A 12,982-nucleotide genomic window follows, 5' to 3' on the forward strand; every position below is an offset into this window, starting at 1 on the left:
GTCGTGCTGTGTTCAGGTCTCACGGTCACCCTGAGAGACAGGTCCTGAAGCTGAGACTCACAGATCTTGAGCAACTTTTCCAAGGCCACACGGCCCATTCATGATGCGTATTAAAACTATACTTGGCATGTAAATTAGCAATTTACAAAATGAAAAATGCAATAAGCTATTGGAACATAAGAAAATGCTCAACTCCACTAGTAAACAAACACCAGTCAAAGTAATAACGAGATCATTTGTGCCCATTAAACCAGCAGAGATTTTTTAATGCTAACACGTTATTTTAATAAAGGTATATTAGTAGAGGGGAGTATAAATCAGTTCACCCCTTTGGGGGACGGTCTGTATATTTATTTTAAAACGTTAACTTTTTAATTTAAAACAACGTATAATATTTAATGTATTTAAATTACTTATTTTAAAAATGCTTATGGCTTTTGATCTGGGAACCCCAACTCCAGAAGGCATACTATGGCTGTGCTCAATTTGCCTCCTTCCACCTGGGAAGCGTAGGGTTGCACCCATCCTCACCCACCCAGGAGAATCCCTGGGAAGGCTGGAGGGAAGTGATCGTCTAATTGGGTTGTTTTGCTGGCTCTGGGTGAACAGGGGCAGCCACTTCCTTTATGTGGGTCTTGGCGTTCTCCTCCGTATGTGAGAGGCTCAGCTGAGACTGGCCCTAAAGCCCCAGCTCTGGTTTCTAGAAGAATTCTGAGATTCCGTGGCAGCACCTGGTCCCGAGGAAAGCCTCACTAAATATACCCAAATCTGTGTGAAGAGAATATTTCACCATCCCTTTCAGAGGAAAAATAGAACGCAGTGATGAACAATGACAGGAAGCGGTTTTTTGATACCCATATTCCGCATGACCTGTAAGTATGAATATTACCTCTTTTTGTCAGCTGCATTGGAAAAAATAAATTACCACCAGTCAATCTCTTACAATCATAAGAGCAAGGCACGGCTTAATTGCTTCAGTTAAGTGTTCATAACTTCACCAGTGCTCATAAATGCCATTACACATAAGGCCACTGAAACAGACCTGTTGATTTATTAAATGACGATGGGCAGGCAGCAGGGGAGGTTTCCTTTATGAGTTAATACATAGAGTGAAGATACCTCAGTGGTTCGGTGTGATACCAGGTATGGGTTCTTTCAATCAGGATAAATGCAAAAAGGCAATAGAAAGTTATCACGGTGATGGTGGTGCAATTAGGGTGCAAGAGGCTCTGGACATTCTAACCTAAAATGTACGTAATAATGACCCCACATTCAATAGGATATATGTTGATAATTTTTACTTGTTTCCCCCCATTTAGGCACAGAAATGTTTTAGAAATTTCTTTGTTATGATCATGAACTCCTGGTCCAAAATATTTCCCAGGTAGCTTGATAATTTGCAAAAGACGATACACATATCCACTCAACACATATTTGCAAAGATCCTACTGTGCGCCAGACACTCGTCTACACTCTGAGATCCATCAGTAAAAGGATCCCTCCCTCATGGAGCTGACATGTCAGTAGGCAGTAAGCTCACGGTTCTGCTGTGGAAGTAGCTGCAGTATTTCCGAGGCCGTGAACACGTCCCTCCTATTACCACGCTGCCGTTCTTGTCCATCTGCCTGGGTTGCAGGGGCCGTGTTTTGGGTTTCATTATGGTATCCAGCACCCGGTGTAGCCCAGGGCACACAGCACGTGTTTCTGAGAGGCGTGTGGGATCACAGAACAGGCAAGGGCCATGTGAGGCCTGACGTCAGGTGAAGCGGTTTTGCTTAGTAGATTATTCTTGTTCTTTCTCCTAAAGTAAAGTAGATGTGTGCTCACCTCTCCCTGGACGCCAGCATCCCATCCGAGCCTGGGGTGCTGGATGGTGCCATTTTACTGGTCAGAGCTTGTCGGAGCAGAAGGGACCCAGGGGTGGTCTTCATGGAGCTTGAGAACTGGATGCTGCTAGTGTTTACTTCCATCCAGGGATGCTTCTGCAGGAAGCTGCAGAAGGTGAAAAGCTATCAAGATGGTGTGGGAACAGCCCTTCGGAGGCGGGAGAATAGGGTCTGGAGGCAGGGGACCTGAGGCTGTTTCACAGCGACTTCCTAGAACTAAACTGAAAGGAAAAGCCTAACTTTGCACGCTAAGTAACAAAAGGACCAGAGGCTACTCCCTTTGACCTTTTCTGTGCGGCAGATGGGAAACTGGCTGTTCGCAACAAATCAGGCCGATGGCTGGTCCAGTCTTTGTTTGCAACTTTGTAACTTCACTCTAGCCTCTGAATGGTTGCTGTCCACAGCCTGTCAGACTGATGGTTGGTTACCACCTCATTTACAAGAGGTGAGCAGGAAGGGGCCAATGGGAAATCTCTAGAGGGTATTTGGACCCAGGAAGATTCTATATCTGGGCTCTGGAGCCACTGCACTGTGGAGTGTACTGTCGTTTTCAACAAATCCCTGCTTTTGTTCTTTTGTTGCTTCATTCTTTCTTTACTTTGCTGGGTGTTTTGTCCACATTTTTTTTTTTTTAAAGACAGAGTCTCACTCTGTCGTCCTGGCTGGAGTGCAGTGGTGTGATCATAGCTCACTGCAACCTCTGCCTCCTGGGTTCAGGCGATTCTCCTGTCTCAGCCTCCCGAGTAGCTGGGACTACAGGCGCCTGCCACCACGCCCGGCTAATTTTAGTGTTTTTAGTAGAGATAGGGTTTTACCATATTGGCCAGGCTGGTCTCAAACTCCTGATCTCAGGTGATCCACCCACCTCGGCCTCCCAAGGTGCTGGGATTACAGGAGTGAGCCACTGCACCTGGCCTTGTCCAATTCTTTGTTCAAAACACCAAGAAACTGGACAAGCACCAGTCATATCCCTCTACCAGTGACACTTCAGCCTTGACTCTTTCCAGGGGGAGTGGAGTCCTGGCTCTGCCATGCCGCTGTCAACAACTTTTATTCTGCTTCATTCAGAAGGCATGTCCCTGGGTTCCCTTCTGTGCTCTCACCCCTTTGGGTCACCCAGGAGCCTCAGGAGGGACTTTTCCCTGTGTGTTTTGGCAGCTGTGATCCACTCAGTTCTACTGCTGCACTAGGTGTTAAGACGAAGCCATTCACCATGGGGACATCCTGAGGACGTTTTAACAAGGCTTTCCCCACACACTGCTTTGTTTAATCCTCACAACTCTGAGAGGTGGATTATCACTATTAACCTCATCATCGGATGCAGAGACAGAAGCTCAAGGGTTCAAGGCACTGGTCTAAGACGACGAAGTTTGCCGTATCCTTAGTGACACCAGGACTCCAAGGAAGTCTCTCCCTAAAGCCCTTGCATGTTCCCACTCTACCTGGCTACCGCTGATAAACCTCCCTCTGTTTTTCAGCATCAGCTGACGCACAGCAAGAATGCTAGTCTCCAACGTGATTCCAAACTCGTGGTTCTGATCGAAATGCTCTTCTGCTAACGTGGGCAACTTTGATCTTCCTGAAACGATTACTCCAAATTGTATCGTTTCTTGAAAAGCCCGTGTCAGCTGTAAATGTGTTGTAGGTCGAGGCGCCTATTGGTGCTGTAGGAAGGATGCTGAGCAGGACGAGGAAGGGGGTGCTTTTTGGGTATCTCAGTGCTGGGGGCCACTTGGCGGTGAGAGGAGGCAGAGCTGTTCGTTATGTAGAACTTGATGGGTCCAATCACCTCCTTGATCCTTCATAAGGACTAAGTCTTTCCTAAAATTCTCTATTCCAGTTACTCTATACTCTGGGCAAATTTCTTTCTTTTCTTTTCATTTCTTTTCTTTCTTTCTTTTTTTTGAGACAGAGTCTTGCTCTGTCACCTAGGCTGGAGTACAGTGGTGTGATCTCTGCTTACTGCAACCTCTGCCTCTCTGGTTCAAACAATTCTCCTGCATCAGCCTCCGAAGTAGCTGGGACTACAGACACATGCCACCACGCCCAACTATTTTTTTTTTTTTTTTTTTGTATTTTTAGTAGAGATGGGGTTTCACCATGTTGGCCAGGCTGGTCTTGAGCTCCTGACCTCAAATGATTCACCTGCCTTGGTCTCCCAAAGTGCTGGGATTACAGGCATGAGCCACCGCGCCCAGCCTCTGGTCAGATTTCTGAGGGCATGAGTGCTGTGTCATTTCTGTTCTTGTCTGTTCTGTAGAACCAGCTAGTTCAAATACAGCGCGTAAGCTCGCATGGCTGCTGGTGATGCCAGCAATGTTCCTTTGTAAGAGCTGGTGGTTTCCTTCTTTTATCGGCATAAAGTTGCCCAGAGATTGTTTAGAAAAGTATCCGCATCATGTTCCTCAGGTCATCTGCAAAACTATTTTCCAAAGATTCAAAGGAGGATTCAGGAATCACCGAAGGCAGAAAATAGAGGCTTTTCCGCATCTTTCGTGATCCAACTTTCTCAAGCATTCAAGAGCTCTTGTCAGTGATATTGTTGGGAACTCACTCAAACTGCAGAAATTCACAGCTAAGGCTGATGTTCCTGGACCTTGGCATTGTGTTGCCTCAGAAAGGGAGGCGCAGGGGTTTCCTGAGCCAGCAAGGGACCATGGGGATGTGGCGTGCTGGAGAACACCGCTGTGCAGCTGCAGTCACCAAACTGTGCTTCTTCCTCACAAGCCTGTCTCCAAACCAGCTTTGTGGAGCAGCCTGGGGCATGCTGTGGGGCTGGTCATCCTCTGTCATCCCAGGGAGGCCGGAGACTTCATCCTGTGGGAAGTCTTTAACTTTCTGGCTGGCATGAAGTCTGCCCTGTGATGGGTTGGGGGGCCCACTGACCCCGTGAGCAGGTGTGGGGTCAAGAGGGAGGAGTAGGCTGGGAGGGAGGAGGAGTCCCTGCTGCCACCGTACACCTGTCCAGTCCATGGGGTGTGTTCTGAACCCCTGACTCAGAAATGGCCCAGCTGAAGATCACAATTCCCCATCAGCTCCTTGGAACTGCTCTGGTCATGGTCCTGACAGTTCTTGTTTCAAGTTATTCAACAAGAAGTTATTTAATGCCTGGTGTATACCATTGATTTATTCAACAAATATTTATTGAGTGTTTACTGCATTGCACAAACCCTGCTCGGCACTGGAGATACAAGGAGAGATAAGGCATATTCCCTGAGAGCCATGTGTCTAGTGCAGGAGACAGATGCGTGTGGCTGAGTGCACCGTGTCACGGAGGTGTGCAAGGTGAAGGCCGGCAGGCCCTACAGTGACAGGCGACTGCTGAATCGTGCGCAAGGTTAGAAGTGCACGCATGTTGGATTCACCTGTGCGCGTCTGGAAGCACCGTTTGTTTCTTGCAACTCTTTGGATGCACCTAACACCGGTGTTTTAGTACATTCAGAATTCCTGTAGAATAGAATAGCTTCAAAAGCCTTTTAGTTATTTGGAAAAGAATCTATGCTTATAATTGAACGACTAAAAAATACAGCAACCTTTTTATATGAGAAAAAGAAATAAAAGGAGGATCATAGCAATGATTACTCCAAAATATGAATGTATTCCCTTCAGTCTTTTCCCTATTCCTATTTTTAAATGGTTGAGCTTATAGACTATTAAAATTTAATATTCTTCCTTTTTATTTTTACTTCTGGTATTGTCATATAATTTTCCTCCACTCTTAAGGATTCTTTGTAAGCAGGGTTTTAAAGTGGTTGAATAATATTTCATGATTTGGGTATGCTTTTTTGATTTAACAGGCTTGCTATTACAAATGAGGTTTTGATACCTGTCTTTGTCAACAAAATACTACGTTTTTGTTAGCAATTTTTCATTGGTTCATTCAGATAGATTACTCGCACTACAGCTAGTGTACCAAAGTGCAAGGGTGTTGTTTCAAGGTCTATGATTAATGTGAGTCCATTATTTTGCAGAAAGGTTAAATAAATTTATGTTCCCGCCAGCATACCTTACCAGCCCTCTGTAGGGCTGTGTACACACCCCTAACATGCCCTGGCTAATTTGATAGGCAAGAACACCACCTTGCTATTTTAACTATACTTCTTTTGTACTAATGCAGTTATTTTTTTATTAGCGATTTTTATTTCCTTTTCTGTCCATTTAGCTGCCTTTTCTATTTTTCTGTCTGCATCTTAGTGGGTTTTTTCTGTAACTTTTGTAGTTTGGCATATCACCTTTCTTTATGACATGTATTACAAGCACTTCTCAGATTCCTATTTAGTTTTTTAAAATGTTACATTTGGTTGATGTACCAAATGTTATGCTTTTATGTTGAATCTATTGATGTTTTCCCCTTCAATTCCAAGAAGAAATGTAACTTTTGATATAAAATGTGTCAGATGCTGTAATTTCAGATTTTCGGTGTTGCTATTTCGGAGTTATGTGAAGCTGACCTTCAGCGAACACAGGGGGTCACGGTACTCGATGAGTGGGACCCCCTTGTGTACCATTTGTACTTAATGTGGTGGGCTCCAAAACAGAAGCAACAAAAAGCTTCTCGAAGTGGAAGATCTGGGAGGGTGAACGTTTAATTTCTATTTAGTTTGGTAGCCAAATACTTAGAAAGACATTTTGATTCATCTGGGCTCATGGTTCTGCAGGATTCTTTCTCTCGAGTTCCCCCTACCCCAAATATTACTAATGCATGCAACCTGGATTGATAGCTGCATTACAGCCCCTTTCTTCAGCCTTTTCTCAAAGAAATGCCAGCGAAGAGGGTGGGGGAATAGAGACAAGGAACTGCCTCCAAATGTCAAGGAAGGACCTGTGTTTTTCTTGGACAGAAAAGCCACATGATTTAAGTTTCAAGGACATCTTTGCTTTGCCCCCTCTCTCTGCTTTGTGTGTGTGTGTGTGTGTGTGTGTGTGTGTGTGTGTGTGTACATATTTCACTTAAAAGCAAGCTCTTAAAGAGTCAGGCTTCCAAGACCCTGTCTTCAAATATTCATTCACATTTTATTTGTTTGGAATTTTGTGGCAGTTTGGCCTCAGGAGGTTCAGAACGAGTTCTAACTCTTCTGGTTATAAGTAAGCAGCAGTTCATCCTGGATGACAGTCATGGACAGGATTGTTGAGGTCCTTGTGGGGAAGGAGCTGGGCTAATTTCTCTACATGAATACTCACTGAGTACTCAGGAGAAAACCCTCTAAAGTAGGATTTGTGAGTGTCCCATTTTGCTGAGCTCAGGCAGAGTGGGGGCACCAGGATTGGAACAGGGGTGTCTGATGGCAGAGGCCCCGTGTGTCACTCCCACGAGAGTGCCCTTCCCATCAGAGCACGGCCCATGGCCGGCAGGGTGCGTGTGGCTTAGGAAAATTCTACCTACAAACGCTGGGAGGAAAAGGTGCTGGTCAACCAGGATTCGGTAGAGGATGTTTGCTGGTGAACCCGTCTGTCCTGACTTCGGGAGTAGAAATGATGTGGAGGATGGATTCATTGAGGATTCCGGAGGATCTGGCCAGGTCTTAGGGGAACACTGAAAACATGAATTTATTGTTCCGCAGAGGTCAGAGCTAGAAGTGTTTTGTTTTCAGATGAATCTGGAACCTAAGCCCATTCTGTAAGGAACTGCCATTTAGTCCTACAAATCAAATGCAGAGAATTCTGATTGTTTGACACCTCCCATTTGGGATATACAAACACAATTAGGGTTCATCTGGATTACTGCAGTGAAACAAAAACACTCCGTGATGGCCAAGTGTGGAGCTGGGAGGAGCGAGAGGAAGGAGCTGGTGATGGTTTGGTGACTCTTTCCCCAAATAACATGCCCATGAGTCAGAGGCTCTGGGAGAAGGCTGGTGGTGACTCAAGGCCAGGTAACCAGCGAGCCCTGACCGTCCCTCCGTGCAGGACTCGACTCGACACGGAATCCAGGGAATTGCTCCAACACCACCAGGCCAGGACTCTTATTTGTTTTCATGTTTGAGGGTGGATCTAAGTCCTGCAACATCGTCAAAACATCGTTTTAATGCAGGTGCCGGTGCCACGCGTGAGAGGGCTTGTGCCTGCCGGCAGTGGAAAAGTACCGCCTTGAGTCACTGCGGTGCCGAAGGTCGCCGGGCCTCCTTACGCAAGTCCTGGACCCGGCGCCCGTGAACTCGCTACCCTGGGCTGCGATTGTTCTTTCTTTGGTTTCCCTGTGAGCCTCAGTGACAAACCACCGGAAGCCTGAGTGACTCATAGACAGTGGAGTGTCAGAGCCAAAAGGGGCCGCGTGAGCTTCCAACTCGACCCACGGCTCTGCCAGGAGAGACAGCTGTGTCCAGAGGGGCAGGGAGACCTGTCTAGTGACCTGGCTGGTTGGTGACACAGCCAGGCCTAGGAATGGAGTCTTTTGGTGACAGTTTAGTGTGTTCGATCATGAAGAGAGCATTCAGACCACACATCCTCATGGTTGTCTGTTCGTCTGGGACTCCGGGCCCCTGATCATCTCCTCCGCTTCTCTCGGTGACACCAGGTGGTTTCTTCGTCTGGGACCCCCACACCTCCATTCTCTTGAGTGCTTGGGGCTATGGCCTGTGACGGTCCTTAGAACTCAAGACTACTGGATGGAGAGGGGAGTGAGGGGCCAGCGGTGGCCTGCAGGTGCCTGGCAGCTGGGTTTCCTCTTCGCTGCCTCAAGTGGTGGGGTGGGGGCTTCTGCATCTTCAAGGATGAGAATTCCCACGGATGTCCCCTTGGGTCTGATGGCTTTAGGCTGCAGAGCTCTGCACTCCTCTTCTGAAATAGGCGAAGATGTGGGTGTGCTCACGTTGCCTTTTCTGAGTCAGCCCCCAAGCCCACAGGTTGAGCCTTCAGCTCTGCTAATGGTGCCTGCCCTGGGCCAGGTGTGGGGGCTTAGTGAGTAAGGGCGCCCAAGAGGAGAGAAACACAGTGGGGAGGGGGCCCTGGACCACGTCTGCGACAGACCAGGAAGGGCTCATCCAGTAAACTCACCTGGTTTGGGTTTTTGAAAGAACACCCAGCTCGTGTATTAATTATAACATGGGTGCAGGGGGAGTCCGGCAGTGGCGAGACAGTGGGGAGGCAGCTGGTGTGGCCTGGCAGGAAGCCAGGATATAGCTGGGGCTGGAACACCATGTTGCAGAGAAGTAGGTTTGCTGCAGATGTGGGCTGGTGGGAGCGGGACAGGGCTTGGATGTGAGGCCATGTGAGAGAAAGCGGTGAGAGGACACCCTGTCCCGCATGAGCGGCTTGGGATGGGCAGGCGTCACCTGTGGAAGGCAGGGGAGAGACAGCCATGTCAGGTGAGGGTACGTAGAGCAGGTGAGCTCCATCTTGGGTAGATTAAGTTGGATGAGTCTAAGGGGTAACTCGTTGGAGATATTCAATAGGAAGTTACCTGGGAATACACAGTGGGGCCCGGGGGAAAGATTTGGGTTGAAAATAAGTTTAGGCTGGGCGCGGTGGCTCATGCCTATAATCCCAGCACTTTGGGAGGCCAAGATGGGTGGATCACCTGATGTCAGGAGTTTGAGACCAGTCTGGCCAACATGGTGAAACCCCTTCTCTACCAAAAATACAAAAATTAGCTGGGGGTGGTGGTGGGCACCTGTAATCCCAGCTACATGGGCCACTGAGGCAGGAGAATCACTTGAACCCAGGAGTTGGAGGTTGCAGTGAGCCGAGATCACGCCACTGTTCTCCAGCCTTGGTGACAAGAGCGAAACTCTGTCAAAAAAAAAAAAAAAAAAAAAAAAAAAAAAAAAAAAAAAAAAGAAAGAAAGAAAGAAAAGAAAAGAAAAGAAAAAAGAAAAGAAAAGAAAAGGACATAAGTTTGGGAGAAGAAGGCAATGAGTGGAGACTGAACCCATAGCAGTGGGTGGTAGGCAGGTGTCAGGGAGAGAGGAGAAAAGGGAGCCCGGCCAGGGCTGGGGGATGCGGTGCTTGCCAGCGTGACAGAGAAGCCACCAAGGAGTTGGAAGGAGCTCCCAGGAAGGTTGGGAGGAGCCCCCGAGAGCCAGGGGAGGATGGCTCCAAGGAAGAGCCTGCTGTGCATGAGTGGGGCCCAAGTAGGTCCTGTCCTGTCGACAGGGGCAACCAGCAGAGCACGGTGGATGGTTGGGGGGACACCAAGAGGCCCTCCTGTGCCACTGCAGCATCGCTGCCCACCCTGCCCAGGTCTGCCCAGCTGCCCGGCTGCCTTGGCTCCTGCCTGCCTGCCTTTTTCCTCTGGCTTTTCGAGGTCCTAGCAGGCGGCTGTTCTCAGAGGTGGGAGCTGTGTTGCTGATGGCTGCACGAGCAGCTCTGTTGGGGCAGTGGGGGAGGCGATTGGGCTCACCTGCACAAGGGTTGCCCCTGCGGCTGAGATGGGTAGGTGCTGAGCCTAGGTGGGGCCAAGGGCAACAGGTGAAATTCGATTTTTCTTTATCTGCAATGCCACACTAATCTTATCTGCACTCTGGGGAATGGAGATTGTTGCAGAAACAAATATTTGCTTCCAGGGTGGTTCCGCAGCCCTCAGTCCCCGGCACACATCTGCCCCTCCCCTTGGGCCCAGCTCTGTAACAAAGACTCCATCTGCCTGGTCAGGGCCTCCTGGTGGCCAAGGGCCCTGAGGACTCCGAGGGCTCCGAGGGCTGATTGCCAACCCTGTACTTTGGCAGAGGTTGCAGACCCACCACGGCCACCCCTCCTAGGGCACCTTCCATCACTGAGCCTCACCTCACTCTCAGGGGAGGATGGAGACCTTCAAGGCTGCAGGAACTTTGTTTTCTAGAGAGAAGACTACACCCAGTACTGATTTGGGTCCAATCAGAAAGCCATTCTGAGTGCTCACAGCAGGAAGAGATCAATCCGGAGCATTTTCTTACGTGCCTGTGGAAGAGCTAAGAACTCGAAGGGGGTGGGGTGATCACACAGAGACCAGCAAGTGCTAGAGTGGGGTGCAGAGATGTGCCTGGTGGGAGCAGGACTGTGAGGCTGTCCCACGGGAGCTCAGCCAGAGGAGGTGCCCCATGTTGGGACTGGCTGTGCCCCTGAGTTGGGGGTTGCCTGGGAGGAGAATGCCCTTGGCACTCCTTCCTCCTGCCCTCCACCTCCTGACAGGGCTGCTTAGTGGCTGCACCTGTCAGGAGAGGAGCGGGCACCTGTCAGAAGGGCAAATGGATGGTGGGGTGGGGGAAGGACGATGATAGTGATGACGCTAATGTCCACTGTCCTTCTGGCTCTTCCAGGCACCAGATGCTCGGCCATGTCCTCCACTCGGTGTTATCCCAGCACTTACCACGTCGGCACAGTGGGGTCAGCATGACAGTGCTCTCATGGCATGACGGGGAGACCAACTTTCCCGTCACAGCAGGGACACAGTGGGCAGGGATTTGAACCTGGATTCGACGTCAGCGTCCACCGTCTTACCCACGGTGAAGTAGCTTTTGCTTGTCTAGCGTGCACACTTATGACCATTCTGAGGCTGTCAGTGGATGAAGGTGTAGGGAGTCCACAGGGGAGCATGAAGCTGGTGTGGAAGGACCATCGCCCTCTCAACAGTGCCCTGCTGCTGGTGCTTACCAGTGGAGGAACTGCTACCGAGCTCATTAGCCACCAGGATGTCCAGAAGCAAAGTGATCGAGGGTCCAATCTTCCTGCCACCACGAAGTTGCTAAGCACGCTGCAGAGGCCCCTGACCACCACCTGCTGTGGCCGAGGTTGTGGAGGTCGTGTCAGACCTGCTGTTGTGCCCCTGGTTTTGGAGAGATGCTGCTTCCTCGTGGACCACTAGCTGGATGCTCCTCCCTCCACCCCAAACACAGTGACAGCCATAGTCTTCTAGTCGTGTTTGGTTTCTTACTGGCTGTGGGCTGGGGAAGGGGTCTCCATCTCAGTAACAGTATGTCCTGCAAGGACTCAGGGTTCTAGCTGACCTTCCCCTCAGGCGTCTCTGTCCAGCCCTGAATGAGTCTCTTAGAAAATGAACAGTTACTTTGACTTGACAACGGAGTTGTTAAAGTTCTCGGAGTTAAATAAATGGTGTGACTAGCACATTTCCAGACATGTACACAGAGAATGGCAGTCACCAAGATGGCAAAACCATGATCTGTTTCCTTTGCTTCGTCCACTGCAAGGTTTGCTCATGCAACTGGCTGCACCTGCTGGAAACGCAACAGCACAGCACGTGACCCCGTGCAGGAAAGGTGCAGGTGCTCCCCACTGCAGACAGATGCAGGAAACCCAACTCCCCACCCTCTCCCCTTGCTCTTCCCTGGTAGGAAGTTGGTCTGTGGGTCTGTTGCACACAGTGAAATCCAACATGGCAGCATCTGGTGTCCTTCCATCAAGGGCATCCAACCTGCTGGAAACCCACCCTGGAAGTGGTCCTGGGAGGCTGTGGGGCAGGTGGTAGCAGGACGCAGTGCCCTCCCTGCCCTGCACGGTGGGCTATCTCCCACCTGGTCCCTGACAGCACTGTCATTGCTGACCGAAGCTTCCATGAGCTTGTAGGTGAATGGCCTCCAAGCCGGTCCCTCCACCCAACTCCTCCCATGTTAACTAGGTCTTGAAACTTGTGACTCCTTTTTCTGTAATTAGTTCCTTTGCTTCTTAACCACCTCTGCTGGTTCACGTTGGGGGTGAACAGGTACAGGTGAGGAAAGGAAGACCCACTGAGATGGGTGGCCTCCCCCAAAGTGGGCACCCCACTGTCACCCACTGCTTCCTTCCTACCTGGAGAAAGCCATGGGGTGCCTGCCTCCCCTCCCCAGGGGCACATATTGTGCCGGGGTGACAGTGTTTCTAGGGACAGGGGAGGACAGAGGTGCTTCTGGGATAATTTCTCGGTGTTGTGGGTTGAATCATGTCCCCCTAAAACTATGCTGGCATCCTGATGCCAGTACCTATGAATGTGACCGTTTGGGCATAGGATCTTTCCAGATACGCTCACGTTAATATGAGGTCTTTTCACGGGCCCTTAACCCAATAGCTGTGTTTGCTAAGGAGGGAAAAGCACATGGACACACAGAGAGAAGGCCACGTAATGGCAATGCTACAGTATGCTGTTACACTACACTGCACTCTATCAAGTGCTACACCAAGTACAGTAG

This window comes from Chlorocebus sabaeus, chromosome 21, assembly GCF_047675955.1.
Source record: "Chlorocebus sabaeus isolate Y175 chromosome 21, mChlSab1.0.hap1, whole genome shotgun sequence".
NCBI classification, from domain to species: Eukaryota; Metazoa; Chordata; class Mammalia; order Primates; family Cercopithecidae; genus Chlorocebus; species Chlorocebus sabaeus.